The sequence below is a fragment of the Adiantum capillus-veneris genome, chromosome 5 (assembly GCF_014529385.1).
Source record: "Adiantum capillus-veneris isolate H3 chromosome 5, ASM1452938v2, whole genome shotgun sequence".
Taxonomy (NCBI): Eukaryota; Viridiplantae; Streptophyta; class Polypodiopsida; order Polypodiales; family Pteridaceae; genus Adiantum; species Adiantum capillus-veneris.
The window spans coordinates 97793052-97820362 of record NC_140935.1 but is presented as its reverse complement, the minus strand read 5'-3'; the positions used below and the strand labels follow the sequence as shown (position 1 = coordinate 97820362).

At 43.4% G+C, this 27311-nt stretch overlaps 2 pseudogenes; both read right to left on the bottom strand.

Annotated features, from left to right (window-relative positions):
• Positions 1–3865: 3865 nt before the first annotated feature.
• LOC147457795 (uncharacterized) lies at positions 3866–5221 on the bottom strand (annotated as a pseudogene).
• Positions 5222–5325: 104 nt separating this feature from the next.
• LOC147457794 (uncharacterized) lies at positions 5326–26428 on the bottom strand (annotated as a pseudogene).
• Positions 26429–27311: the final 883 nt, after the last annotated feature.

The following is a 27311-nucleotide window of genomic DNA, read 5'->3' as shown; positions in this document are numbered from 1 at the left end:
TGTGAGAGAGAGAGACAGAGAGAGAGAGAACCATTCTATACTTTTATGTGTGGATGAGTGTGCTGAGAAATAGAGAATGGTCCATGCCAATCATGCTCTATGTATGTGTGTGTGTGTGTGTGTGTGTATGTGTGTGTGTGTGAGAGAGAGAGAGAGACAGAGAGAGAGAGGGCTCTCACACCGGAACTAGAGTAAGAGTGGAGGGAGAATAAACGTTGGTCTTACATCAACAATCGATGAAATTTGCAATCGAGAATCGAAAATTGACAATTGACATCTACAGAATCGAGAATCGACGTAATAAAAAATTTCCATCCAATCAATCCAAGGCAGAAAGCGTGCATACCCAAGGTAAGAGCGCACCTCAACAGATGGCAAAGACAGACAATGGGAGGCAACTCCAACAACTCTTCGATATTTTTGAAGGTTTTTACGCTACATTTTTGTGAGCTTTTTGGTTTCCTTCGGGTAGAATTTAAAAGTAAATCTCAAAATTTTTAGGTGGATTACACATAGCCTAGATTTCTTCAACCGCTTAAAGGCAAATTAGAATTTTTGAGACAAATCATAAAAATTTGTAAAAGGGGTTACATTAAATCGAATTAAGGCGCAATGTTTTTTCTCAAAAACATGAAATACTTAGATATGAGAAATTTTAGGGATAACTTTATTATATTTGAATGCTTTTACACTCAATTTTTTAATACTTTGTACGTATAGAGATAATTTTCTAAATTTGTAGGGTGAGATTACACTAGATTTAGGTTTTTTCGAGCATTTATCTATACTATGATTTTTTCCAAAAAAAAATTAGAGACAAATCTACTATAAAATTTAAAGGTTTTTGCACTAAACTTCTTTGCACTTTTTAGATTCTCTTAACTTTGACTTAGGTTTTCTAAACTTTGTGGTTTGTTTGAACTTTGGAGGTGGTCTTTCAATTTAAAAGTTAAGGTTGTGATGTTAAGTGTCATTCTTTTTGCATCCATGGCAAAGTTGGAGCATGGCAATGTTGTATTTTTTATGTTTCTAATTCAGTATCGTTGAGTGAGTGCTGGCTAAAACACTCCAAAAGCATTCCATGTGTTTATTATGAGAGAGAGAGAGAGAGAGAGAGAGAGAGAGAGAGAGAGAGCTATTGAGCAAGTCTTCAACTAAAAAGAATTGAGAAATGGAGGAAAGAAGGTGATAAAAGAGATATCAAAGACCTACTTGATGAGTCTTGATCTCAAGATCTAATACGAGAGAGAGAAAGATAGAGAGAAGGCATTTAGATGTATTGTTATCTTTCTAGAGTGATTCCGAGGACTACTATTCCTTTGTGTGTGTGTGTGTATATATGAGAGAGAGAGAGAGAGAGAGAGAGAGAGAGATCCAATTATCAGGCTTTTTTAGAGAGATAGAAATATAGAGAGAAAGCGTACATATGCATTGTTATCTTTCTATAGTGATTCCAAGGACTACGTTTCTAGTGTGTGTGTGTGTGTGTGTGTGTGTGTGTGTGTGTGAGAGAGAGAGAGATCCAATTGCCATGCTTTTCTTGGCCGCAGCAACACGCGGGTCACATACTAGTTCTCAATAGAATATGCAAAGCAAAACACACAACCGAGGATTTGTTGCTCTTGAATACCAACCATACCAAAAAAGTCTTTAACAAATTGACAACACCCCATTTATACTTCACCAATAACTTGAAGGACTCACATAATCGACTTGTTTTTTAGGAATTGTCTACTCACGCATACATAATCCATGCGAGAGTAGGAATTGCCTACTCATGCATACATAATCCATGCGAGAGACAACCACGATAAAACTTGTTCAAAAAACCTTGTTGTTCCAAACAACCCACAAAACACAACAGGCTTGTCCTCAACCTTGGATCTTAAAGCAGGAATGATTGTTGTGATTTGCGGTGGCACTATCGATATTTTCGATGGTTTTGTGAATGGCGCAGATGGAATTCTGAAACTTGTGGAAAGTAGAGCTAATTGTCCTATTGCATGGATAGAGTTTTTTGATTCCTCAACAGGCTCCAAACAACAACATGTGAACCAACACCTTAATACGATTCCCATTGGCCCTCAGTGGACATCAATTTTTCAAACAACAAAAGAATTTCCAATTTGTAAAAATACATTGAACACTGTCTCCCGAACTCAATTTCCAATACAAGCAGCGAATGCACGCACTATCCATAGGTCACAAGGCTTGACAATGAACATAGTAGCTTTTGATCCAACAATATTTCAAACATATGAAAGACGATCTGAATTTTACAAGTTCTAAAAATCCTTCCAATTATCTTGCACCAAAGTTTCATCATGTCCATCACCACAACAAAATAGGTGTTTCAATCTACTACAAGCCTAGAATCAAGCTCCACTCTGCAAAAACATTATTAGCTCCAGGATAGAAATCATTCAAGTTATATTAGCCATTCATGAACACCTTGATTGGTAAATCATATGCGTCTACAAATCACCAAACACATCTTCAACCGCGTTGGTCACACAACTCTATACCTTGCTGCAACAATCCCATCCTACCCAAATGAGTGTCATCATGAGAAAATTTAATGTAGACAATGAGCCCACAAACAATCAATATCGTTACTTGGAGGAGAAGCTCCAGGCACATGGCTACACACAACAAATTCATGATGTAACCACTATGTACAACTCAAAGCTCGATCATGTTTGGATTAAAAATCCCCCTGCATCATTCATCGCAAGATCCAAAACTTGCAACCTCGTCAGCAACAAGTCTCTGTGTCAATGAACTGTCAACACAGAAAACTCTCCGACTAAAAGAACAAAAAGAAACCTCGACTTTCCCTTTCCTAAGTTGTCTTGTTGTCCAGACACGTCGCTCCCACGATGCAGCCCAACCACCCTTAATACTTGGCTTCCTAACTGCCCTCGGTGTGGTACTGCTCAATGCTCACACACAGCCCATGCCTTCCCTCCTCCCTTTATTTTAGTTTTGAGCTACCACAATCAATCCAAGCATCCTCCGTTAATACTTCATTTTTTAACAATTGGAGGCACATATTATATGTATGTATGTTTGGCCGATTTTAGGAAAAGAGTGAATTAACTCCAATTAAAAGAAAACAAGGTGAGGAGTCACGATGGCCTACAGAGATGAAGCACTTATTTTCAACGCCAATTCGCAATCTTTGCTTGCATTAAGAAAAGGCATGGTGTGTGAAGAGAGATCACACAAGGTTTAGACACTTTCAATGTTTCACAACTTCCAAACTTATAGCTCCTTAATGATCCACTTTCTCCCATCCTATGACGCATCAGAGATGCCTGCTCCGGATGGCAAAATAGTCTGAATGATGCCAATGGAGTCCTTGCTAACAACTTGAGTGTTTGTGTGGAAAATTTGATCAAAGATTCCGCGAGGAATACTACAAAATTTTATTTCTAGAGAAACCCATCCAGACAAATATCCTTCTATCTTTGCCATGCCCCATTTGCTCAAAGCAGACTTAATCAACAATTTAAGGAACAATCAAAGATGAAAAAAACATTTGTTTAAGGAAGGCACAAAACCTAGCAAAGCTTCACACTGATGGTAGTAAAGCTCAATGCACATGCCAGCCTCCTGCCAAAAACCCAAACTCAAGCATGTCTTCAATCCAAGGCTGATAATGTGGCTCGTTAGAGCTTCTCAGCATCCACTACGTGCTTGGAAGAAGTGATGACATAGATGATAGGACTAAAGGTTCTCTGCCTGCATAGGGAATCTCATTGATGCCATTTGGAAAATCCCATCTTCCCCTTAAAAGCAAAGCTTTTTAGCTCTTGTTTGTCCCCCCAACAGTGCAAGCACAAGCTTCTGGACAAGACCTTCATCACGGTGATGAATTGAAGAGCCGGCATAATGTCTGCGCCTTCTGGTTCTTACCTTAGCAAAACGTGAACTTTTGTGGGCAATTCACAAAGCAGTTGTCCACAAAGCTTGCGGACATGGAGTGATCCGAATCCACGTGCATAAAAGGTGCTGGAAGTGGCCCTGTCAAGTAATTTCCATCCAGCATGAGTCTCAAGCAGCTTCATGTCCTCTGCATTGGCTATTGCCTTCACCCCATAACTTGGTGGGATAGCCCATGAAAGAAGTTATACCGCAAAGAGAGTGAGGCCAGCTCTCTCATCCCTGCAAAAATGTTGGGGAGAGGGCATGATAACATGTTGTAGCTTAGGTCTAACGCCACTATCGGGCTCTTCGCAACATGCTTTGGATGTGCCCTCAGCTGGCTCAGCTTATTCATTGACAGATTTAGCTGTTGCAATGTTGGATGAGCCAACACAGCATCACCGACACACCCGATGAATGCATTGTTGCTTACATCGAGCAGATTAAGCTGGTTGAGGGTTGCTATGCTTTTGGGTAGCTTGCCAAAAAATTCATTGTTTCTCAAACACACTGAACATAAGGAGGGTGGTAGCTGCCTTGGGAACGGGCCTGACAACCGGTTGTCGGACGCATCTAGCGTTTGTAAGAGACCCAACTTCCGAAGATCAGGGAAGGGCCCACTTAGCTGGTTGCTTTCGAGCCGCAGCTCTGTGAGGTAGGAGAGCTTGTTCAGAAAGGGGGGTATTGAGCCCACCAGCTTGTTATGCGCAAGGTTAAGACTTTGTAAGTTGTGAAGCATCAAAATGCTGTCAGGTATGGATCCACTCAAATTGTTGAACGAAAGGTCAAACATCATGAGTTGGGAAAGCATGCCGATAGAAGCAGGGATTTGAGCCCCGAGTGTGTTCCCAGACATGCACAAGAAGCGCAGACCAATGAGGTTGTCCCAGACATGCACAAGAAGCGCAGACCAATGAGGTTGCCGAGCCAAGGGGAGAGTACCCCTGCATAGCCAGCATCGTCCAACTGCAAGCTTGTGACTCTTTCATAAGCATCCATCGATGCATTAGGCAATAATGATGTATGTCCCCCACTTGTGAAGTCTATCCCACATGTGAATTGCTCTCCAAACCTGCTTGTACATGGGTCTACATTGAAATCCCCAACTGCCAACACACGATGTTGCATCGATTGTCGCCGTATCAGTGCTGGCTTTCACTTCTTTGAGGGCTTCAATGTCGTTAGGGTCTGTGATGGCACTCACTTGGGTACCACTATCACAGCTCAAAAGAAGCATCGCCACAACCATGTGGATCCATGTCGATGTGGTGGCAAGATGCAACTCTTTTCTCATCTGTGATGCCCTTAGGTGACAATGATGTAAACTCGCACGCCTTCTCCACAGCGTTAATGCACTCCTCAGCAGATTGCCGTTGTTTCCTCCTCTATCGCATCGAGTCATGTCGTCCTGCAGCCCCCGCCTTCACACAAAGCCCACTGGCCGTCCACGTGGACGCCATCCGTCAAAGGACGCCCAACCCAGCCCAACACTAAGGCCTTTCTTGAGCAGGCCAAAAAGAAACCTTCAGGCTTGACTTGCCCTATCCTAAGCTGTCTTATCATCCAGACAAGTCGCCCCCATGGTGCTGCCCAATCGCCCTCAATACTTGGCTTCCCAACTGGCCTCAATGTCGTATTGCTCAATGCTCACACAAAGTGACACAGCCCATGCCTTCCCTCCTCCCTTTCTTTTAGTTTTGAACTCACCATAATCAATTTCCGCTAATACTTTATTTTTTTAACAATTGTAGGCACATATTATATGTATGTCTGGTCGATTTCAAGAAAAGGGTGTGAATTAGCTAGAATTCGAATGAGATTCATCCCTAGGTATTAGTGTGGGTAGTGTATCTTTTTGAACATTTTAAATTAAAGAATGCAAATATCTACTAACATAATATGGCGGAAGGGGGAGCCCTTTACACATGTTACAATCTGCGACCTGAAAGCTAAAGTCCAAAACAAAGACAAGCCCTTTTGCACGCGATAAAGAGGGAGAGAGGGAGAGAGAGAGAGGCCGCCGAAGGCGGCCGGCCGTACTAGTGTCAATAATAGTTGTTGAATCACTCATCAGAACTATCATAGAGAAGCATCTGGAAGTCGGTGTCGATGCGTGTGAGGCTTATGAGGTTGCCGATAGACTCCGGAAGCACCGTTAGCCGCGAGCATCCATCGAGATCGAGGTGTGTGAGGCTTGTGAGGCTGCCGATAGACTCGGGAAGCACCATTAGTCCCGAGCACCCACAGAGGTCAAGGTGTGTGAGGCTTCTGAGGTTGCCGATAGACTCCGAAAGCACCATTAGCCCTGAGCACACACCGAGGTCGAGGCGTGTGAGGCTTGTGAGGCTACCGATAGACTCAGGAAGCCCCATTAGCCCCCAACACCCACCGAGATCGAGGTGTGTGAGACTTATGAGGCTGCCGATAGACTCGGGAAGCATCGTTAGCCCCCAACACCTAGCGAGGTCGAGGAGTGTGAGGCTTGTGAGACTGCCGATAGACTCCGGAAGCACCGTTAGCGTCTCACACTCATGAAGGAAGAGGAGTGTGAGGCTTGTGAGGCTACCGATAGACTCAGGAAGTACCGTTAGCTCCCAACACCGATCGAGGTCGAGACGTGTGAGGCTTGTGAGGCTGCCGATAGACTCCGGAAGCACTGTTAAACTCGAGCACTCAGAGAGGTTGAGGAGTGTGAGGCTAGTGAGGCTACCGATAGACTCCGGAAGCATCGTTAGCTCCCTGCACTCATCAAGGTGAAGGAGCGCGAGGTTTGTGAGGTTGCCGATAGACTCCGGCAGCACTGTTAGCTTCGAGCATCCAAGGAGGCAAAGGCGTGTGAGACTTGTGAGCCTGCCAATAAACTCTGGAAGCATTGTTAGCTCCCAACACTCCTCAATGTGTAGGCGTGTGAGGCTTTTGAGGCTGTCGATAGACTCCGGAAGCACCGTTAGCCCGCACCATCTGAGGTGGAGGCGTGTGAGACTTGTGAGCCTGCCGATAGAGTTCGGAAGCATCGTTATCCCGCTGCACACACGGAGCTCGAGGCGTGTGAGGTTTGTGAGGTTGCCAATAAACTCCGGAAGCACCGTTAGCTCGTTGCACTCAGAGAGGTCGAGGCGTGTCAGGCTTCTCAACCTACCGATAGACTCCGGAAGCACCGTTAGCCCCCGAGAAGAACTACCAAGGTTGAGGCGTGTGAGGCTTCTCAGGCTGCCGATAGACTCCGGAAGCACCGTTAGCTGCCCGCACCCATCGAGGTCGAGGCGCGTGAGGCTTCTCATGCTGCCGATAGACTCCGGAAGCGCCGTTAGCTGTCCGCACACAGTGAGGTCGAGACGTGTGAGGCTTCTCAGGCTGCCGATAGACTCCGCAAGCACCGTTAGCTGCCCGCACCCAACGAGGTCGAGGCGTGTGAGGCTTCTGAGGCTGCCAATAGACTCCGGAAGCACCGTTAGCTGCTCACACCAACAGAGGTTGAGGTGTGTGAGGCTTATGAGACAACCGATACTCTCCGGTATACTCTTTAGGTCTTCGCAATGAGATAGATCCAACTTCTCTAAGTTTTTGCAAGAGACACCGAAATCAGGAAGTTCTTTGTAAATAAATTTGCATTCAGTGAGTATCAGTTCCCGCAAATTCTGCAAAGCAACCAATAGCAAACAAAATAAGCTATCATTCAACAATCCCACAAGAAACCTCTCGGAAAACGAGTACGAGAAAGGCACATGCTTTGCTATTACCTCAAACCTGTGACCACCTTGAGAAAGGCTTGATATCTGACTCTTGCTCAAGTCCATGACAACAACCTTACTGAGTGTAAGCTGAGAAGGAAGAAACTCAAGGGGACACATGTGCCACTGAAACCATCTGAGCTCCTTGGGAAACAAGCTGAAATTCCCTGTGATGTGGCCATTCCCAGATAGCACTAGAAACCGTAGAAAATCCATGCCAGCAAAAGACTTTACACCCCATTCCTCCCCTTCCTCGTGTTGTAATCACAATCTGGCTACCATCCTTGAGGCAACATGAATCAAAGGGTGTTAAGAGCGCCTCAAGCTGCTCCCGGTCATCAACATCGTCGAGAATTAGCAAGATCTTCAAGTTCAAGAGGCGTTCTCTCAACATTTGCTTCCCATGTGAAGTACTGGAAACAGGGATTGTCTCTTTGCTCTTTAGCAGGGCACCAAGCATACGCTCTTGCACAATTCGAAGCCCATAGCTTCTAGCTTCTGACCTCACGCCCTCTATGAAGTAAAAACAATCAAATTCCTTGTAAATGGTGTCATAAAATCTAATATCTAACTAACCCAAATGATTTTCTCATATTAAATTGATCACTTAATGTGGGAGAATAATCGGGAACAAGTGTTAAGATATAGGTATGTGCTTTTACATCTATCTCAACACGGGGCCAATGTAAAGGGGCCCAAAAGGGAGATGGTCTATCAAAGAGCAAGGCTAACCAATGGAGCATAAGACCTTAGGGTTAGCTTCATTGAAGACCTCCAATAAATGTGTGTAAAAGTCCTTTTGACCTTAAGTAAGCTAGGGCTGAGCTTGAGGTGGGAACCCGGCCCAAGCTCGAGGTGCTTGTCCTGCTTGAGGTGCTTGTCATGCTTGAGGTGTTTTTCATGCTTGAGGTGCTTGATTAAGATGCTTGAGGTGCTTGACTGGCTCCATGCTTGAGGTGCTTGACTTGCTGCATGATTAAAGTACTTGAGGTGCCTTGAGAAGCTTGCCTGAGATGCTTGTGGGAACACCCCCTAGTTCAAGTGCTTTGTCATGCTTGATGAGTAAGGTGCTTGATCACCTAAAGTCAAAATCATTCCTACAAGAGGGGGGGCGAGCCCTTTTCCTAGGAGCTAGAGAGAGAACACCCACTCACACACACAAGGGAAGCCCCAACTTGAAGAGGCAGCAAGGACACATGTCAGGCCCCTACCCATGTTACCTTCATGTGTTGCTTGAAGCCTATTGGCTAGGCTTCAAAGGGGTCCAATGATAAATTACATGAATTATCTAATTGTTTTAGCATTTATCAAGTCCTCTCTCTCAAAGGGGAAAGGGGGACACTTGTCCCAAGGCTACCCATGTTGCTTGTAATGGCTCCTGCTTGTGATTGGCTAGGCCTGGAGGGGTCCAATGAGCTTCAGGCATGAGCTACAAGGGGGGGTCGACCCAAGCAAGCTAGGGGGGTGCCTAGGGGGTATACTCACCCACACACACTCACAATCACTCTCATTGTGTGCTATGCAAAGTGCAAGAGCTCCCTCTCCAAGCAAGTAGAGGTTGAGAGCCTACACCAACACTCTTGGCTATGGAGTGCAAATCCAACCAAGAGCCATGCTTCAATGCTTAAGCTTGCCATCTCCTTCTTCTTCATTACTATGCTATTATGTATGCTAGCAACAAGAGTATGATAAGTGAGGAACTAATTCTTTCTCTTACGAAATGTTTCTTCTTCCTCTTCCCTACCCTCATTCCCTGCTAGCTCTCTCCACCTTCGAAGGTGTTTGAGGTCTTGGGACTGAGGCTTGGGATAGTTAAAGCTTTCTTCAAGTTTATGTTATGTTTGTGGTGCATGAATCCTTCCATCTTCATGGCATCACCTAGGTCACAAGGAACACAAAGACTGTATTGTAACAAGTCTCTCTTTATGGGAGAAATCATAATACAAATGCCTATTGGAGGGGGGACCGGCTCCACATAAATCCGGTCCTCAATTGTTGTCATGTTCTCTAAACTCTCTCTCTTGCAAAAGTATTGTCTATGCCAAGTTAACTAATTGCTATGATTATGTTGCTATCTTCAATTATGTCTACCCGCTATGCTCACAAAATCATTTCTTGAAAGTATTCTCATTAAATTCCGCTATTCTCAAATTGAATAGGCAAATTCCTGTACATTGGTATCAGAGCATTTGGTTTCTCTTTTCTTGCTTAAGAAGAGAGGTCCTTAAGTAGCTTATAAATGGTTGATGTTGTTAATTATAATAGAGTAAGTGGAACTGGGATCTAATACCGGTTTTGTTAAGCCCACTATGTGGGGGATGGTGCACACCTCGGGAGCTTTGGACTTAATAATGGAATCTTTTTAGACTTGCCTACGGCTTTACCATTATTGAGCCATAAGAAGTCCGAAAGGAGCTAGCCCTTGGCAACTCTGCTATGTTAGACCTACTCCTCTATTCTCTATAATTAACCACTTTGAGCCGTGGGTGTAGATACTTAAGAGCCGATTTTCAAAGGCTAAGAGGAGTGGCAACTAAGGTTTTGAATTGCCAAAGCATACACTAAGTACATACATAAAATTTTGTTAACATGGCTGACAATAATCAAGAGAGTAGAATGAACATTGATAGCTTTGATTTTGCACATGAAGGTGCTAATGATGATGCTCCCATGTTTGTGAATTATCTTGTGACTAGGTTGCAACAAGCTATGGGCAACCCTACCTTGCAAGCCGAAGTTACTCAACAACTTCGTGCCTATGGAATTTCCCTTCCTCTCCAAGAGGAGAGAGAGCTTAGGAGGCCTCTTGAAGAGACCCGCAAAAGAAGACTCTCTCCCATTCGAGAGGAGGAATCCAAAGAGAAAGAAAGCAATGAAAGTCTAAGTTCTTCTGAAGATGTGGCTCCACGAAGAAGGCGGTCTAAACGATCGCCTACTCCTCTCAAGAGGAAAAGAGCAACCCATAGTCCTTCTCCTCATCACTCTCAAAGGCAAGAGAGGAAACAAAGGAAGAAAAGGGCTAGGAAGAGGTCACCCTCTTCTCCTTCTTCTTCACCTTCCTTCTCTTCCGATGAAAGTTATGGCTATTCTCCTAGAGAATACAAGAGGGGAGGGCATCGCAAATCATTTCCTGCATGGCGAAGGTCACAAAAGCTAAAGAAGTTCAAGGAGGGAGGAAAGAGTATCTCTTTTCTCACCTACGATGGCACCTTTGGTGCTACCGATAAAGTGTTGGCCTTCATCCAGCAATTTGATGCGGCCTTTGGCGACGAGGGCTTCACAGAGTCCTCCAAGCTACGCCATGTAGCTATGCACTTCCAAAAATCAGCTCGTCAATGGTGGGCTAGCCTTCGTGGCAATGGAGAAGCCCCAAAGACATGGAAAACTCTACGAGTTTCCATCATGAAGCAATTTCTTCCAAGCGATACTAAAGATAAAGTTCTTACCGAATGGCGCGGCTTGAAGCTCCTCTCTCATGAGTCTATCAACAAGTATGTAGATAAGTTTTGGGATTTACATCTCAAAGCTACTGTCTTTCAAAAGATAGACTTTGCCGAGCAAAGACAACAATTCTGTGCGGGATTACCTGAAGAGATGGCCGAATATATCAACTCTCAACGGCCCGGTACTATTACCGAAGTAATCCACCACACCATGGTTGCTTCACGCATCAATTTCCATCAAGGGGCTAGACGTAATGTCAAGCCCATGGAAAACAAAGATAAAAATGATGCAAAGGGGAAATCCAATGCTCAAAATAATTCCCAAGGCACTTCCAACAACAACAACAACAACAACAATCGGTCCACGGAGAAGGGAGTTTACAAAGGTAAAAACAAACTCTCTCCTGAAGAGCTTGAAGCTTTTCGCAAGGACCATAAGTGTTTCAAGTGTGGGGAGCAAGGACATGGCTATCGTTCTTGCCCCAAGAAGAATATTCGCAATGAGACTCCTAGGGCTTCCACCATCAAAGCTCCAAAAGTGGATGCTCATTGCAAAGGATCATCACTCTCCTATGCTTGGGGAAAGGTAAGAGAGCATGATGCCTTCATCTTGTTTGATCCTGGCTCTACTCTCAACTTCATATCAATAGAGTTGGCCACCAAGTTGGGCATTCAAGCTTTTGAGATGGGAGATATAGTAACAGTTGATGCAGCTTTCAAGGGACAACAAGCCTCCGTTACTCCCTTGATTGGGAAGTTGAGGCTTCATGTCCAAAGCTATGTCGACAAAGAAGACTTCTTCATCTCTCCCCTCCAACATCAGGATGTTATCCTAGGGGCACCATGGTTTGATCGCATGGCTGCCAACATGAATTTCCCTGAAAGGAGAATTTACTTCACCTACAGGGGAAAGAACATATATATAGATGCTAGTGAGCGTGGTCGCACTATTCCACTTGTAAATCCTCTTTCTTTTGATAAATCAATGAAGAGCTCAGTTTCTGCGTACATGATTTATGTCAAAGAGTCTCTAAAAGCTAATAATGTTTCATCAAATGAAAATGATAGGAATCAAGAAGAGTTAGACTTGTCTACTTTTCTAAAAGGATTCCAAGATGTGTTCATCGATGATATCCCTATGGACCTACCTCCAAAACGAGGGGATGATGACCATCGTATTGAGCTCCTTCCAGGAAACTCACCGCCTAACAAACCTCCTTATCGAGTCTCACAAGCTCAACAAGAGGAGATCATGAGGCAAGTACAAGAGCTGGTAGACAAAGGGATGGTGAGGCCTAGTTCCTCTCCCTTTTGTTCTCCAGTCCTTTTAGTGCAAAAGAAAGATGGTACATACCGTATGTGTGTGGACTATCGAGCACTAAACCATATCACTATCAAAAACAGATTTCCCGTACCTCGGGTAGAAGATCTGTTTGATAAGCTACAAGGCTCTACCTACTTCAGTAGGATTGACCTTAAGAGTGGCTATCATCAAATAAGGATAGTGGATGAGGATATCTTAAAGACCGCGTTTTGCACAACATTTGGTCTTTATGAATATCTAGTCATGCCTTTTGGCTTGACTAATGCACCAGCTACGTTCAATCGTTTGATGGAGAAAATTTTTAGACCATATCGAAAATTCACTGGAGTGTTCTTCGATGATATCATCATCTACTCCAAGTCTTTGGAGGAACATAAGCAACATCTCCAAGTGATTTTTCAAGCCTTGAGGGAGAACAAACTTTTTCTCAACCAAAAGAAAAGTGAATTCTTCCTTCAAGAGATTCAATATTTAGGCCATATTATCTCTCACCATGGTATTCGTATGGATCCATCAAAGTTAGAGGTAATAAAATCATGGCCTAACCCAAGGAATCTACATGAGCTAAGAAGCTTTATTGGTATGTGTGCATACTATAAACGCTTCATAGCAAAATTCTCTCAAGTAGCAGGACCACTACACGACTTAACCAAGAAGAACGTTAAGTTTGTATGGTCTGCTAAGGAGCAAAATGCTTTTGAAAAACTCAAAGAGAAGCTTACTTCCCAACCAGTCCTCGTGCTTCCGGATCTCTCAAAGCCATTTGAGGTCCAATGTGATGCTTGTGGTGATTGCCTTGGAGCAGTTATGCTTCAAGAAGGGCATGCCATAGCATATGAGAGCCGAAGGCTCAATGGTGATGAACGAGTCTTGGGCATTTATGAGAAAGAGCTTTTAGCTGTTCTACATGCCCTAGACACATGGAAGCACTACCTATTGGGGACTCCATTTATCCTACGAACCGACCACCAAAGTCTCAAGTATTTCATGACGCAAACCAAGCTTTCCGACAAACAAATGAGGTGGGCAAATTTTCTTTCGCAATTTAATTTCCATATTGCTCACATAGCTGGTAAGCACAATCAAGTTGCCGATGCACTTTCACGACGACCAAAAGTTAATGCGGTGTCTATAGCTACTCACAATGATCTATCCTATATGATACATGAGTATGCTACTGACCCTGACTTTAGAGACATAATGTCAGCCCTTGCTTTGGGGAAGAAAGAGGAACCATTCACCTTGCAGGATGGTTATCTTCTCCACGGCAATAGGCTATGTGTTACCCATTCCCTTCGCGAGAAGGTTATGTATGAATCCCATGCTCCTCCATATGCAGGGCATAGAGGTATTCAACCTACTCTCCGAGGAGTAGAGACGTATTTCTATTGGCCTACCATGAAAGTGGACATACAAGAGTATGTTTCAAAATGTGTAGTATGCCAAAAGACCAAGTATGATAGAGGGAAGCAACCTGGATTACTCCAGCCATTGCCTATTCCAAATTCACCATGGGAGAGTATATCCATGGATTTCATCTTTGGATTACCCAAGTCTATCCATGGGAATACAGGAATATGGACAATAGTCGACAGGTTTAGCAAGCAAGCACATTTTATTCCTGTCAAAAAGACTATTAAGGCACATCAAATGGCAACTCTCTTCATATCTCAGATTTTCAAACACCATGGATTACCCACATCCATCGTGTCAGATAGAGATCCTAGAATGACAAGTAATTTCTGGAAAGGTCTCTTTGAAAATCTAGGAACAAGATTGAATTTCTCTTCGGCCTATCACCCACAAACGGATGGCCAAAGTGAGATAGCCAATCTTACGATACTCGATCTACTCAAGACTTATGTTACCGAAGTAGATCAACGCTCACAATGAGAAAAGTATTTACCGCTAATAGAGTATGCCTACAATAATACTGTACATACTTCTACGGGCAAAGCACCTTTCGAGATCATAGAGGGAAGACCTAAAAGTCCCTTGCTACTGAAAGTACATGGGAAGATCTTCGCCGCCGATGAGTATAGCCGTGACCTACAAGAATCTTTTCAAAAGATTAGGGAGGCTATAGCCATCTCTCAACAAAGGCAAAAAGCTGCTGCTGATAAGCACAGAAGAGCCTTAATGTTCAAAGAAAATGATTGGGTCTTACTCAAGTTTCCTAAGGCTCGATTAAGGCAAACGACGGGCAAAAATCCTACGGGCCATCAAAAGTATTATGCTAAACTAGCAAAAAGACACTATGGTCCTTTCCAAATCTTGAAGCCTATCAATGAGACGGCTTATCAACTCAAGTTGCCCAACCATTGGCTTATACACAATGCCTTTCATGTAAGCTTACTTAAGTCCTACAAAGGAGAGCCACCAATTGAACCAATTATTGAAGACCCTCCCGAAGTTGAAGACCAAGAAGAGATGCTACAACCCGAAGCTATCCTTCGGCATGAAGACAAGGTACTACGACATGGTAAGATTATTCGACGGTATCTTATTAAGTTCAAAAATTATCCTTTTGAAGATGCTAAATGGATGCAAGGAGTACAACTTAAGGATAGTATGAACCTTGTCAATGCTTACAATGCTACATTAGAGTAAGCAAATGTACAAATTTTTTTTAAATAACTCATGTTTTTGTCTTATATGACTAGTCCTCTTTTTAATTGTGCACAAATTTAACTAGTATGCATGCTTAGAATCATGTTTGTGATGACGACGTCTCTCAAACACCAAGTAGAATTTGTCACTCTACTTTGGGAGAATGAAATGGACTAAAGAGCAGACATGCTTGCAGCAGCTATGTCTCCCAAGCACCAAATGGATTAGTCATCCATCTTGGAAAGATGTCGTAGGATAAAAAGGGATCCTTTACCCGCTAAGTATGATTGACTAATGACTAAGACTTTATCTCTTCTACCTCATAGTCGAGGACGACTATGATTTCAAGAGAGAGGTAATGTCATAAAATCTAATATCTAACTAACCCAAATGATTTTCTCATATTAAATTGATCACTTAATGTGGGAGAATAATCGGGAACAAGTGTTAAGATATAGGTATGTGCTTTTAGATCTATCTCAACACGGGGCCAATGTAAAGGGGCCCAAAAGGGAGATGGTCTATCAAAGAGCAAGGCTAACCAATGGAGCATAAGACCTTAGGGTTAGCTTCATTGAAGACCTCCAATAAATGTGTGTAAAAGTCCTTTTGACCTTAAGTAAGCTAGGGCTGAGCTTGAGGTGGGAACCCGGCCCAAGCTCGAGGTGCTTGTCCTGCTTGAGGTGCTTGTCATGCTTGAGGTGCTTGATTAAGATGCTTGAGGTGCTTGACTGGCTCCATGCTTGAGGTGCTTGACTTGCTGCATGATTAAAGTACTTGAGGTGCCTTGAGAAGCTTGCCTGAGATGCTTGTGGGAACACCCCCTAGTTCAAGTGCTTTGTCATGCTTGATGAGTAAGGTGCTTGATCACCTAAAGTCAAAATCATTCCTACAAGAGGGGGGGCGAGCCCTTTTCCTAAGAGCTAGAGAGAGAACACCCACTCACACACACAAGGGAAGCCCCAACTTGAAGAGGCAGCAAGGACACATGTCAGGCCCCTACCCATGTTACCTTCATGTGTTGCTTGAAGCCTATTGGCTAGGCTTCAAAGGGGTCCAATGATAAATTACATGAATTATCTAATTGTTTTAGCATTTATCAAGTCCTCTCTCTCAAAGGGGAAAGGGGGACATTTGTCCCCAGGCTACCCATGTTGCTTGTAATGGCTCCTGCTTGTGATTGGCTAGGCCTGGAGGGGTCCAATGAGCTTCAGGCATGAGCTACAAGGGGGGGTCGACCCAAGCAAGCTAGGGGGGTGCCTAGGGGGTATACTCACCCACACACACTCACAATCACTCTCATTGTGTGCTATGCAAAGTGCAAGAGCTCCCTCTCCAAGCAAGTAGAGGTTGAGAGCCTACACCAACACTCTTGGCTATGGAGTGCAAATCCAACCAAGAGCCATGCTTCAATGCTTAAGCTTGCCATCTCCTTCTTCTTCATTACTATGCTATTATGTATGCTAGCAACAAGAGTATGATAAGTGAGGAACTAATTCTTTCTCTTACGAAATGTTTCTTCTTCCTCTTCCCTACCCTCATTCCCTGCTAGCTCTCTCCACCTTCGAAGGTGTTTGAGGTCTTGGGACTGAGGCTTGGGATAGTTAAAGCTTTCTTCAAGTTTATGTTATGTTTGTGGTGCATGAAGCCTTCCATCTTCATGGCATCACCTAGGTCACAAGGAACACAAAGACTGTATTGTAACAAGTCTCTCTTTATGGGAGAAATCATAATACAAATGCCTATTGGAGGGGGGACCGGCTCCACATAAATCCGGTCCTCAATTGTTGTCATGTTCTCTAAACTCTCTCTCTTGCAAAAGTATTGTCTATGCCAAGTTAACTAATTGCTATGATTATGTTGCTATCTTCAATTATGTCTACCCGCTATGCTCACAAAATCATTTCTTGAAAGTATTCTCATTAAATTGCGCTATTCTCAAATTGAATAGGCAAATTCCATTACAAATGGCATTGTAAATGGATTTGGCCAAAGTGGTCTTCCCCACTCCTCCCATGCCATAGATACCCAATTTGTGAAACCCTTTCTGCGCCTTGTTGATTTGCATGAGATCCAACGCCAACTGTAGCTTTTCATTCACTCCCACCGGGTACTTGGCTATGTCCAAAATAGTTCTGTTTATTACATTAAGCACCTCAGAAACAATGAGCTTTACGAGGCGTGCTTCAAACCTGTCAAATCAAACTAGTAGATCAGAACAATACTCGCCCATTTCCTGCAGAGAGAGAGGTTCAAAATCGCTTACCCTTGAGCAGTATCCTGAAGTGTCCAGCCATGGATCATGGATGCTTCTTTCAGAGCATTCATCCAATTTTGGATTGCCTGCGAGTCGTTTCGCCCGGCAAGTTTAAGAAAAGCTGAAGAGTAGCAACTCTTGGAAGATGAAGAGTCAATATGGCGAAGGTCACTGGGGCAAACATTGAAGAAGACGGGCAAGAAGAGTTGGCTCCGTCCACTGGAGCGACACTCAAGGATGTTGACAAGCTCCCTCAGGCACCAGGAAGAGGCGGCATAGCCCGGAGAGAATATTGCGATGTGTACTTTACTGTGGTGAATTGCATGCTCTATGGCATCCCAATTCTCTTCCCCACTATCGATGCTCTTGTAGTCGACAAAGCAGTGGAGGATGCCTGCAGCCTCAAAGGATGCAAAGAGGTGGTCCACGAAGCTCTTCTTCACATCGGGGCCCCGGTGATTGAGAAAGACATCGTAGTTTCCCATGAGTGCAGAGGAAATTGCAGATCAAATCTAAAAGCCGTGCGCGTGTCTGTGATAGCTCTAGCACATCTGTTGGTGCGTGCGGGGGTGTGTGTGTGTGAGAGAAAGAGAGAGAGCTCTAGCTCATGATAAGGAGGAGGAAGAGGAGAAGTCAGGTGACGCGGCTGGTACTGTTTGAAAGTTGTCATGATGCTTCGTCCTCATCCTCTATCGTATTAAATCATATTTAGCAGGCCGCCCCTGTACCATGACAGAAACAGCCATTGACAATTTGGCAGTCGCCGCTGAGAAAGCGCGTCTGTGTGTGTGTGAGAAAGCTCTAGCCGGCGGACCAATGGCCCAAACGATGCCAGCTAATGAGCTGGCAACAAGTTGGCAATGTGCTGCGAGTTTTTTAGTTCTCATGTGGAATTTCCTTTAACAAGAAAAAAAAAAGTGATAAAATCACAAGGCCTGCCCATAAGCATTCCTATATGTAGAGAGAGAGAGAGAGAGAGAGAGAGAGAGAGAGTATTGTTCCTACGACACCAAATGCAAGCCCACCCTCAAACAAAACGTGAAACGTCAACCACTCTCTCACAAGCTCTCCAACCCCCTGCAGTGCGGCACTTTTGACAAAAAGCCAAGACATGAAACTACTCTGCAGGAACTTTGTAGATGATGCAATAAAATCTATGGTGCCCATGCACTTGTGCCTCCAAAGTAACCTCTAATAGTAATTAATAAGTCCTGCTCCAAACTAACAAGACACTTCCATTCTTTGACCACGACTTGGTACTTCGTCCATACGAAGGTGGCCACCACTGTCAAGCAGATCAATTAAAGCAAGCTGAAATTGACTCCATGCATTTCTTTTGAACTCTACAAAGTAGACCATTAAAAAACAATTAGTGCTTGAGAGCCAGCTATAAAACGCAACCAAATCTTGCCCAATCACGTGCGTATTGTGTGTGTATGTGAGACCCATTACTCCCTAATTTATGATCGCAAGGCAGGGTGCTAGAGGCGAGAGCACTGGTACATGGTTTGTTATATAGGATCAGGAGCATCAGTGCAACACATTGGTAGAATTCACAGGCAGCTCTGGCCGAGGCCCAGGCCCCCTATCTAGAAATGAAGACTACGAGACTCGAGAGGATATAACCAGTTGGAAGTCAAAGGCAAACACTTGCTTATACAACAATTAGGCCGGTTGTAGGCACTGCCTATTATAGAATCTGCAGGTTCATCCCTTGCGTGAATTGTCACCTAGTATCGATAGCAAGTGGTTCGGCTGGATCGGACTACAGTGGCTGCTAGTATCGATAGCAAGAGGTTCGGCTTCTCTCTTGCTAATAAATTTAACACTCTGGATCATTCCTGCTGTGACCCCCTCGCAGACCATTTACTGCCACATTGCCTAGTGCTCCTTCCCCCCCCCCCCCCCCCCCTCTCTCTCTCTGTCTCTCTCTCTCTCTCTCTCTCTCTCTCTCTCTCTCTCTCTCTCTCTCTCTCTCTCTCTCTCTCTCTCTCTCTCTCTCTCTCTCTCTCTCTCTCTCTCTCTCTCTCTCTCTCTCTCTCTCTCTCTCTCTCTCTCTCTCTCTGCCTGCGGAGCGGGCGCCTAGCAAGCTTGCCCTGCAATGCAAAACACTGAAGATAGCGAGAAGAGAATATTTAATGTTGTAGACTGCTCTAAAGACAATGATGAAACATTACCCACGGTAAAGCTCAACGTCATTCGAGAGAAATGGAGAAGTGGCAAAAATGGAGAGGCTGAGGAGGAAAGGGATAGAGAGAGAGTATTGAGCATAGAGTGTCGTCTTGCAATGAGTGTTGTTCGTGAGGATGAGTGTATAAGGTGTTTACAAACAATGAGTACCCACTACCTCATCTGCCAATTAAAAAATTATGAATTAAAAAAATTAACTCCATTTTCATTAGCAAAAAAGGGAAATCGCTATGGCCTTACCCCTTTGGGGTAGGCCAAAAAATGCGCACACCATGCCTTGGGGGTGGAGCACCCTCGCAATTTTAAAAACCAACAATGCATAAGCCCGATAATGGAGGAAAAGGAACGCGTGGAGACACAACGACCCACAATCAACTGGCACCGTTTTCTCTATGCGCGGCAAACCCCCCTCCCTTGCCACCTCCTCTCTTCTGAAACCCTGCCCAAGAAAATTCATCAGTTGCAACTAAATCGCAGGTTTGTTTCTTGTAATTTTCTGCTACATAACTGACATATGGGGAGTCTTTTTCTTTGTGGCATTTAATGACTGCAGCAAAGCATAAGTTTTTTGTTTTCGTTGCATCATCTGAGTGGCAAAGACTCTAGTTTTGGCTAATTGTGTCATGTTAATAGTGCTAGCTCAATTGGAAGAGTCATAGCGTATGTGACTAAGTTCTTGGGTTCAATCCCTCCCTGGCTGTCTGAAGACATGTTTTAAGTCCTTAGGGATTGTTCCCCTATGCCTCCACTGGGGGGTTGGATGTGGGCGTGTGATGGGATGCCTCTCTCCCTACCTGTGAAACCATTGTATATAGGGTGTGTGTGTTTCAAAGTTCTTATACTCTCTATTAAAATAAAACATAAAAAATAGTGTTAGCTACCATGCCTTTCTGGACTGTTGACATTTTTTTCATGTGTTGTCGGTTGTGCACCACTACTACAAGCTGCCAAAGAATAGTTAGCAGAGTATAAGGTAATATTGTTGGATGCATTGTGCTAGTCAGATGGACATCGCGTGAGATTTTGCTCGTAGCTTTGGTCTTAGCAGGAACATCACAAAAAAAGTGTTGCTTATACTGCAATTGACATGTTCTCATTGATATCCATGCGTCGTTCTCCATGCAGCACTATTGAAAGTTTCCAAAGCTATACTAGTGTCTCACGATTTACATGTTCTGGTGTGGCTTAAATGTTCCTCTCACGATGATATTTGCTCAAGAATTTTACCGTCTTTTGTGCTTGTTACGAGCTTCTATAATATCGAAATTGATCTGGAACACTTGTGTGTCTTTTTGTGTGTGTGTGTAGGACATGGACTCGCAGGGTTGGGACTTAAACAATTAGTGCTCCCAATTTGATGATGATAGTTACCTCAAGGCTCACGTTGTCGGTGTCCTTTGTGAGTCAGTCCCCCAGGGCCCCCACAACATGACACATCCGACAATAAATGAGGGGCAGTGAGGGGATCGACGCTCGGGATGGGCAAGCAAAGTCTCAACGTGCGGTGACACAAATAACGAGGTTGTACAAAGGCTCCTGTTACCATATACATGTGGTAGTGATGTGTGTGAACACGCTAGGACCATCGGGGCATTTTTTCTGTCTTTAGGAGGTTTTTTCCCCCGTGCATTGTATATACGCCCATCACTCTAGGGCTATCTATCTTTCCATTGCATACTAAGTAACACACTCTCTATTGTGTGCCTTGAGCTTCCTTCATCTTCTCCAGGATGTGTGCGTTTCTCTGCAACCCTAATTCCAACAATTGGTATCAGAGCAGGTTGCGTCCTCCCGGGCTTAGTCGCTAGCTGCTCCAGCACACGCCTGCTCACTTTCTCCGATTTCAGTGAGCTTTGGCAAGCGTTCGCAAGTCGACAAAAATTTTGGGAAGGCTCGTAGAGTTTAGTCTGCTCAGATTTTTGATTTGGGCTCATTTCGGCCTCCGTTTCCACTACAGGTAGTACTGCACAGGCTATTTCGTCATTTTGTGGAGAATTTCAGTCAGTGCCGTTTTTTGCATAACAAGTGCATCATAGTATTCTACGGTTTGTGCTATATAGCACATGTTGTTCCCGCTCTGTTTCTCCTATTTTCGGATAGTTTTCACATCAGGTGCAGCATTTACCATGGCTGACAACAACACAGATGTGTTCAAGATGTTTGTTGTTGAGGATAGGTTGGATGGGGACAAGTACCCTATGTGGGCTTATATGATGCAACATGTTCTTGTGTCAAAGGGCGTCTGGAACATTCTGCAGGGCATTGATGTACGTCCTGGTTCTGAGCATGTAGGCGATGTTGAGGATGTTGCAGGTCTTGCTGCAAGGATTGCTGCTATTAGAGTTGTTTTGCCTACGGCAGAACAAGCTCGTTGGGATGTAAAGGATGCGCAGGCTCATGCATTAATTGCGTTGTCCATGAAGCACACCATTGTTCCTCACATCCGTTCAACAAAATCTGCAAAACAGGCTTGGGATATATTGGTTGGTCTTTATGCAAGTGGCAATGAGGCTAAAATTGCTTTGCTGCGTAAAGAGCTGGAGTCAAAGATTATGCATGAGGAAGATGATATGGACACTTTCCTTGCTAGTGTCAAGGATATATATGAGCAACTTATTTCTGCAGGTGAAGTCATTTCAGACAGTTCCCTTGTGCAAACTATTCTTGATGCCTTACCAGATTCCTACCAGACTTTTGCTAGTACTTGGAGACTTATGCCCCAAGGAAATCCTGAAGTTATCAAGTTTGATGCATTATGCACATTGCTGTTGCAAGAGTCACTTTCCAGAAAAAACAGGACTAGGAAGCGTGCAGTTGAACAGGCTTTTATTGCTTCTCAAAGAAAGGGTAATAATAGTAATGCAGCCACTTCTTATGGTTCTAGTGCAAGTGGCAAAATTTTTGTTCCTGACTCCTTTTGCTGGCAGCAATTCGTCTGGAAATTCTGGTGATAAGGGCAAGAAGAATATGCATTGCCATTATTGTAAAGCTAATGATCACTTGATCAAGTCGTGTTCTACGTTGAGGGCCAAAGAGGCTAAGAAGAAAGAGGGTGGTTCCACTACAAATTCTGGTTCCACTAGAAATGCAGCCATTGTTGAGTCTTCTGTGAAAGGAGACTGTGATGCTGATGTCGATGTAGAATGGGCTTTTAGTGCAGTGTGCACTTACAATCCTGATGTCCATGATGCATGCTTGTCAGTTGTTGTAGATTCACATGTGTGGTATTTCGATAGTGGTGCTACAAAGCACATTACCTCACATCGTGAATTGTTCACCTCTCTCGAGTATGTCCCTCATGGTAATTCAGTCACTTGTGCCAACAATGCCTCTTATCCAGTTCAGGGAGTTGGGAAGATTGTGCTTACTGCTGCAAATGGCAGTTCCTTCACACTTGTTGATGCACTTTATGTACCTGGGATAAATAAGAATCTCTTGTTTGTATCCGCACTTGCTAGACTTGGACTTGTAGTCAAATTTATGGATGACAGATGTACACTTCATGATGAAATTGTTTTGGTTCATGATCTCAGTTTTGGTGATGAAATTGTTGCATCTAGCCTTTTGTGTCGTGGGCTGTATAAGCTCACTTTGTATGACAAGCGTGGACAAAATTTTGCAAATGCTGTTGCAGATTGAAGGGCTATTTCAGATGCAAAACTTTGGCATACACGTTTTGGTCATCTGAATTTTATCAGTTTGCAGAAATCTGATATGGTTGCTTCTTTGCCGCCTCTTGAAGCACCTGTCAAACATGTTTGTGAAGGCTGTATTTTTGGGTAAGCATTAGGAAAAGTTTGAACTCAAAAAAGGACTTTTTGGCGTTAGAGAGAGAATGCTGTTCGACCAATAGAGTTTGAGTCACCACAACGATAGCTCCAATTTATTTGATTTTTATCTCAAATTTTTACGTTTTCAAAAAGAGTTTTTTTCTATTAAAAAGATCTGAATAAGAAGATACGATGCGATTTGTGCAAATTATTCCCCTGCCATGGCCGACGAACGCCGAATGTGCCATAATTCACATTGAATGAGGCACACCTTTTGATGAACACTTTTCAGTGAGCCTCTTTTCTTCTATCGTTTTTGCATAGTGTCACTTCGCAGCTGATAGAAGAAGAGATGGAAGGAAGACGACCACGACGACCATCCGCCTTTGTTAAATTTGTGGAACTATTCAACAGCTTTGACTTAGACCATGGTCGCTGGATGTCTACCACAGTCACCATTGGTAGTTGGGTTCTGCTTCAAACAAGAAGAAGAAAACGGATCGAAAATGAATTCATCAACAGCTACAAAGGATGTGTGAAAGATTTTTGCTTGTCTCAAACGGGAAAGACAGTGAAAGAGGTGCTCATTGAGCATGCATATATGCACTCCGAACTACGACTACAACAGTCACCTTTGGGGTTTCCTGCTCATAGACCAAACTGTGTGACTACTATATTGCTAAAAAGTCTTTAAAGATCCTTCAAGTTATTTTGTTGACTATTTCTTGTGACCATTCTCTTATCTTTTGTTTTTGCAGATATTTATCCTTCTAACAAAGAAGACTGGCAACCACTTGAGTGCATAATTGGTATTTTTGATGCTTTTCATGCTTCGGTGGGAGAACTTATGTACAGAACTAGTGCGAGAAGAGCTCTCGCAGAGAGGGGAGTTTTCTTTTACGACTACTTTTACAACGCCCCTTGCTTTGTCCATGGATTTGGCACTTTGAAACCTTTCCCTCTTCCCCAACAAGATTCCCCAAAGTGGCCAGATCCAACTTCAGAAACCTCTGAGTGTTTTAGACTCAAGCTTCATCAGGAAATTTTGAAGTGTTTGCGACCAAATATTGCAAGCAGGCAAGTACAAGTCAGTCTATTTATGCCATTACATGTCTTTATAGATTTCTTCCACGATGAGGAGGTTAGAAAAACAGAAACCATGTTCATATGCAAATCCCAAACTTGCCTTGATTTTTTGGATGATAATTGGGATGTCAATGATTCTGAAGGCATTTTGTGCAAAGTTTCGAGTGAATGGTCAGTTGGTAGCTATGGATCAAGATTTAAGTGACAATGCTTTTAATCCCTTGATGTCCATCGAGATATGGTTTTCAAATTATTTGCTTACAGTTGTTGTGGTCAGATCAAATGTCACTTTAAGACAGGTTCGAGAGGATCTGTTAAATGAGTCCGATCTCAATTTTCCTTCAAAATTTGTTTTCAAGTGTAACATGCGAAAGGTACTAAGCTACATGTATTACTTTTATACGTTAATGTTTCTATCGTGCTCATGTATCCTAATGTCTTATCGCGTACGTTGCATTGCAGGTACCTCACAGACAAGAAAATACGACTCTTTGTGCACAGATTACCAGCGACAAACTTGAAATAGTGAACTAACTGTACACAATGATTCAAATACTATTCTCAAAGATTACTCGACAAAGGCAGCTCTCTACATTACCAAACACCATTGGATCCTCACTCTCCCATTTTTTTGGAAAGCTGTACACAGCATTTTGTAAACTTTAAACCATAATCAAAACAAAAGTGAAATTTCGATCCATTGCTTGTAATCAATTTGTCAAAATTACATTTCATAATCTCTTTCTAATCTTGTGCGTGCGGTGATGTGGGAGCTGTTGGTTGAGGTTGAGGAGAGGTGGTGGCTTGGGGGTTTGGGGGCTCTGGAGCTGCTTCATGAGTAGGAGAGGTGCTGGGTGGGGGGTTTGAGGGTTCTGGAGCTGTTTCTTGAGGACGAGAGCTGGTGGGAGCTTGGGTTGGGGAGGCGTCTGGGGAGATATTGATATGTGCTTATGTTGGTATGGCAGACAAGGGGTATCTTGTCGACAGAGGCCTAGGCGTGGGCCTTGGTGCTGGCGAGACAAAAGCATCACGTGCTCCGTCTGGACGCATGGTCGCGCAATTGATCACGTTTTCAATCATTCTGTTTTTAAACGAAGAAACATCAGCCTTTGAATAATCTGCCAAATTTCCTACTAGCGTTAAGAACATCATGTCTATTAACATAGCTACTAACTTATTAAGATACAAATCTGTAAACGAGTGTCAAATGCTTACACTTCTACGACTTCCAGCAATCATGACCCCTAACAAAATTTTTGCATTGATTAAAACCCTCCATCCACAAGAGTAGGCATCGTCCTGCTTAGGGACTTTGCAACTAATAATCGTAAGATTATCCTATATCTGCTCTTGCATTAAATCTTCAAGAGCAGACACAAGCTTCCGAACAGATCTGTGCAAAATACAATTAAATTTCATAAGAGACTTTTAACAAAATTCTATGCGATGTCAAACAAAATACAAAACCTCTTACCTACGTACTTCAGCATGAAATCCATGGGCTGAATTAGCAAGGTAGCACCGGTTTCGTTCAAGGTGTAAGAGAACAAGACTCCAATGAGCGTTGTAACAAATAAACATAAGCAAAACATATGTCATCACAACAAATTAGAGTTCAAGATAAAATAATTTTACTATTGAAAAAATTGTGTATCCTTCATTATAAGCCAAAACAAAAAATTTTGCCGTCTCCATGTTCACTGACTGGAACCATTCAACTACTTCCACTAAAGATGTATTCTCGGCTGTCAAAACGACCGAGAGTTGCGAGTCAAGGACGGGGACATCATTTTGCATATTCCAAGGCAAATTTGAAACTACAAAACTGTAAAGAAATTCGTGTCATACAAAATTCAATATATTAAAAGAATTTATTGTGAAAAAAAGAATAGCACACACCAAAGCAAGCAATTGATGATTGAGTCTGTGAGTTCCCTCGTCCGGTTCTGTAAAATTGCAATCTCGTGGACGTGACAGGGAAAATACAGAATGCGTCCCCACAGAGGAAGGCCAACATGGAAATAGGGAAACAACAATGACAAATCATCAGCGTTGGCATCGCTGATGGCATCTGCCATTTGTTCCTCCATCATCTCAAGGCGTAACTTCTTCAATATTTCACTATCGTCTTCTGTTGTGTCCCGCTCGGTGTTGAGACGGGTGCTGTATCGATGAATTTGTGTAGACACTTCAAGAACTTTGACCTTGTCAATAGGTGGTATTCTGAGAATGTTGTCCATCTTTCCGTCTGAAATACCGGCAGGCGATATTGCTTTGTCATACCTGAACCTGAGAAGGCGAAGTGTGTTGATGTCTCGCGGCATCAAAGTTGCGCTATGGGCGTGGGCTACAGGACTAGGTTGCAAAAGACCAAGGCAAGAAGAAGACGATAACACACAGAGGCAAAAAGGCCAGAATATTTTGTAACTTTTCCTGACGAAGATGAAGAATAGAGAAGCTCCAATGTATATTGTCAATGCCAAAAAATAGTACATTTTCTATCAAAACAATGAGTACATTATGTTTCTCACTTTTGTGATTGGTTGTCTTCTCTTGGCACAAAAAATTATATTGTGTTACAATGTGCTATCTTTAGGAAGCCTCAAACAACTTGGGTCGGAGTTGTCCAAGTTTTGCCAATGCGTTCTTTTTGAAGTCGCCACTCTGCATGTCGCGATGCCGCAAAAGATGCCTCCCATATTTCCTTCTTCCATCGTTTGCTTGCTAATCTCATTGCTTGGCCAATCTGACCATCTTTGACACATTCCTTTCGGTGTGTTCTATGCATAAGTTTTTGATAAGTCCATTGATGTAGTTCCTCCAAACTATTGGCTTTGTTTGCACCACCTCCGTGATGAGTGTGGCTGAAAAAGCCAGTACGGGCTTGGTAGTGAGTTTTCTCCATACCTTGTGTAGACCATATAGCCAAGCTACATTACTGCCTAGCAAACCAAGGCATGTGGTTGCATATGG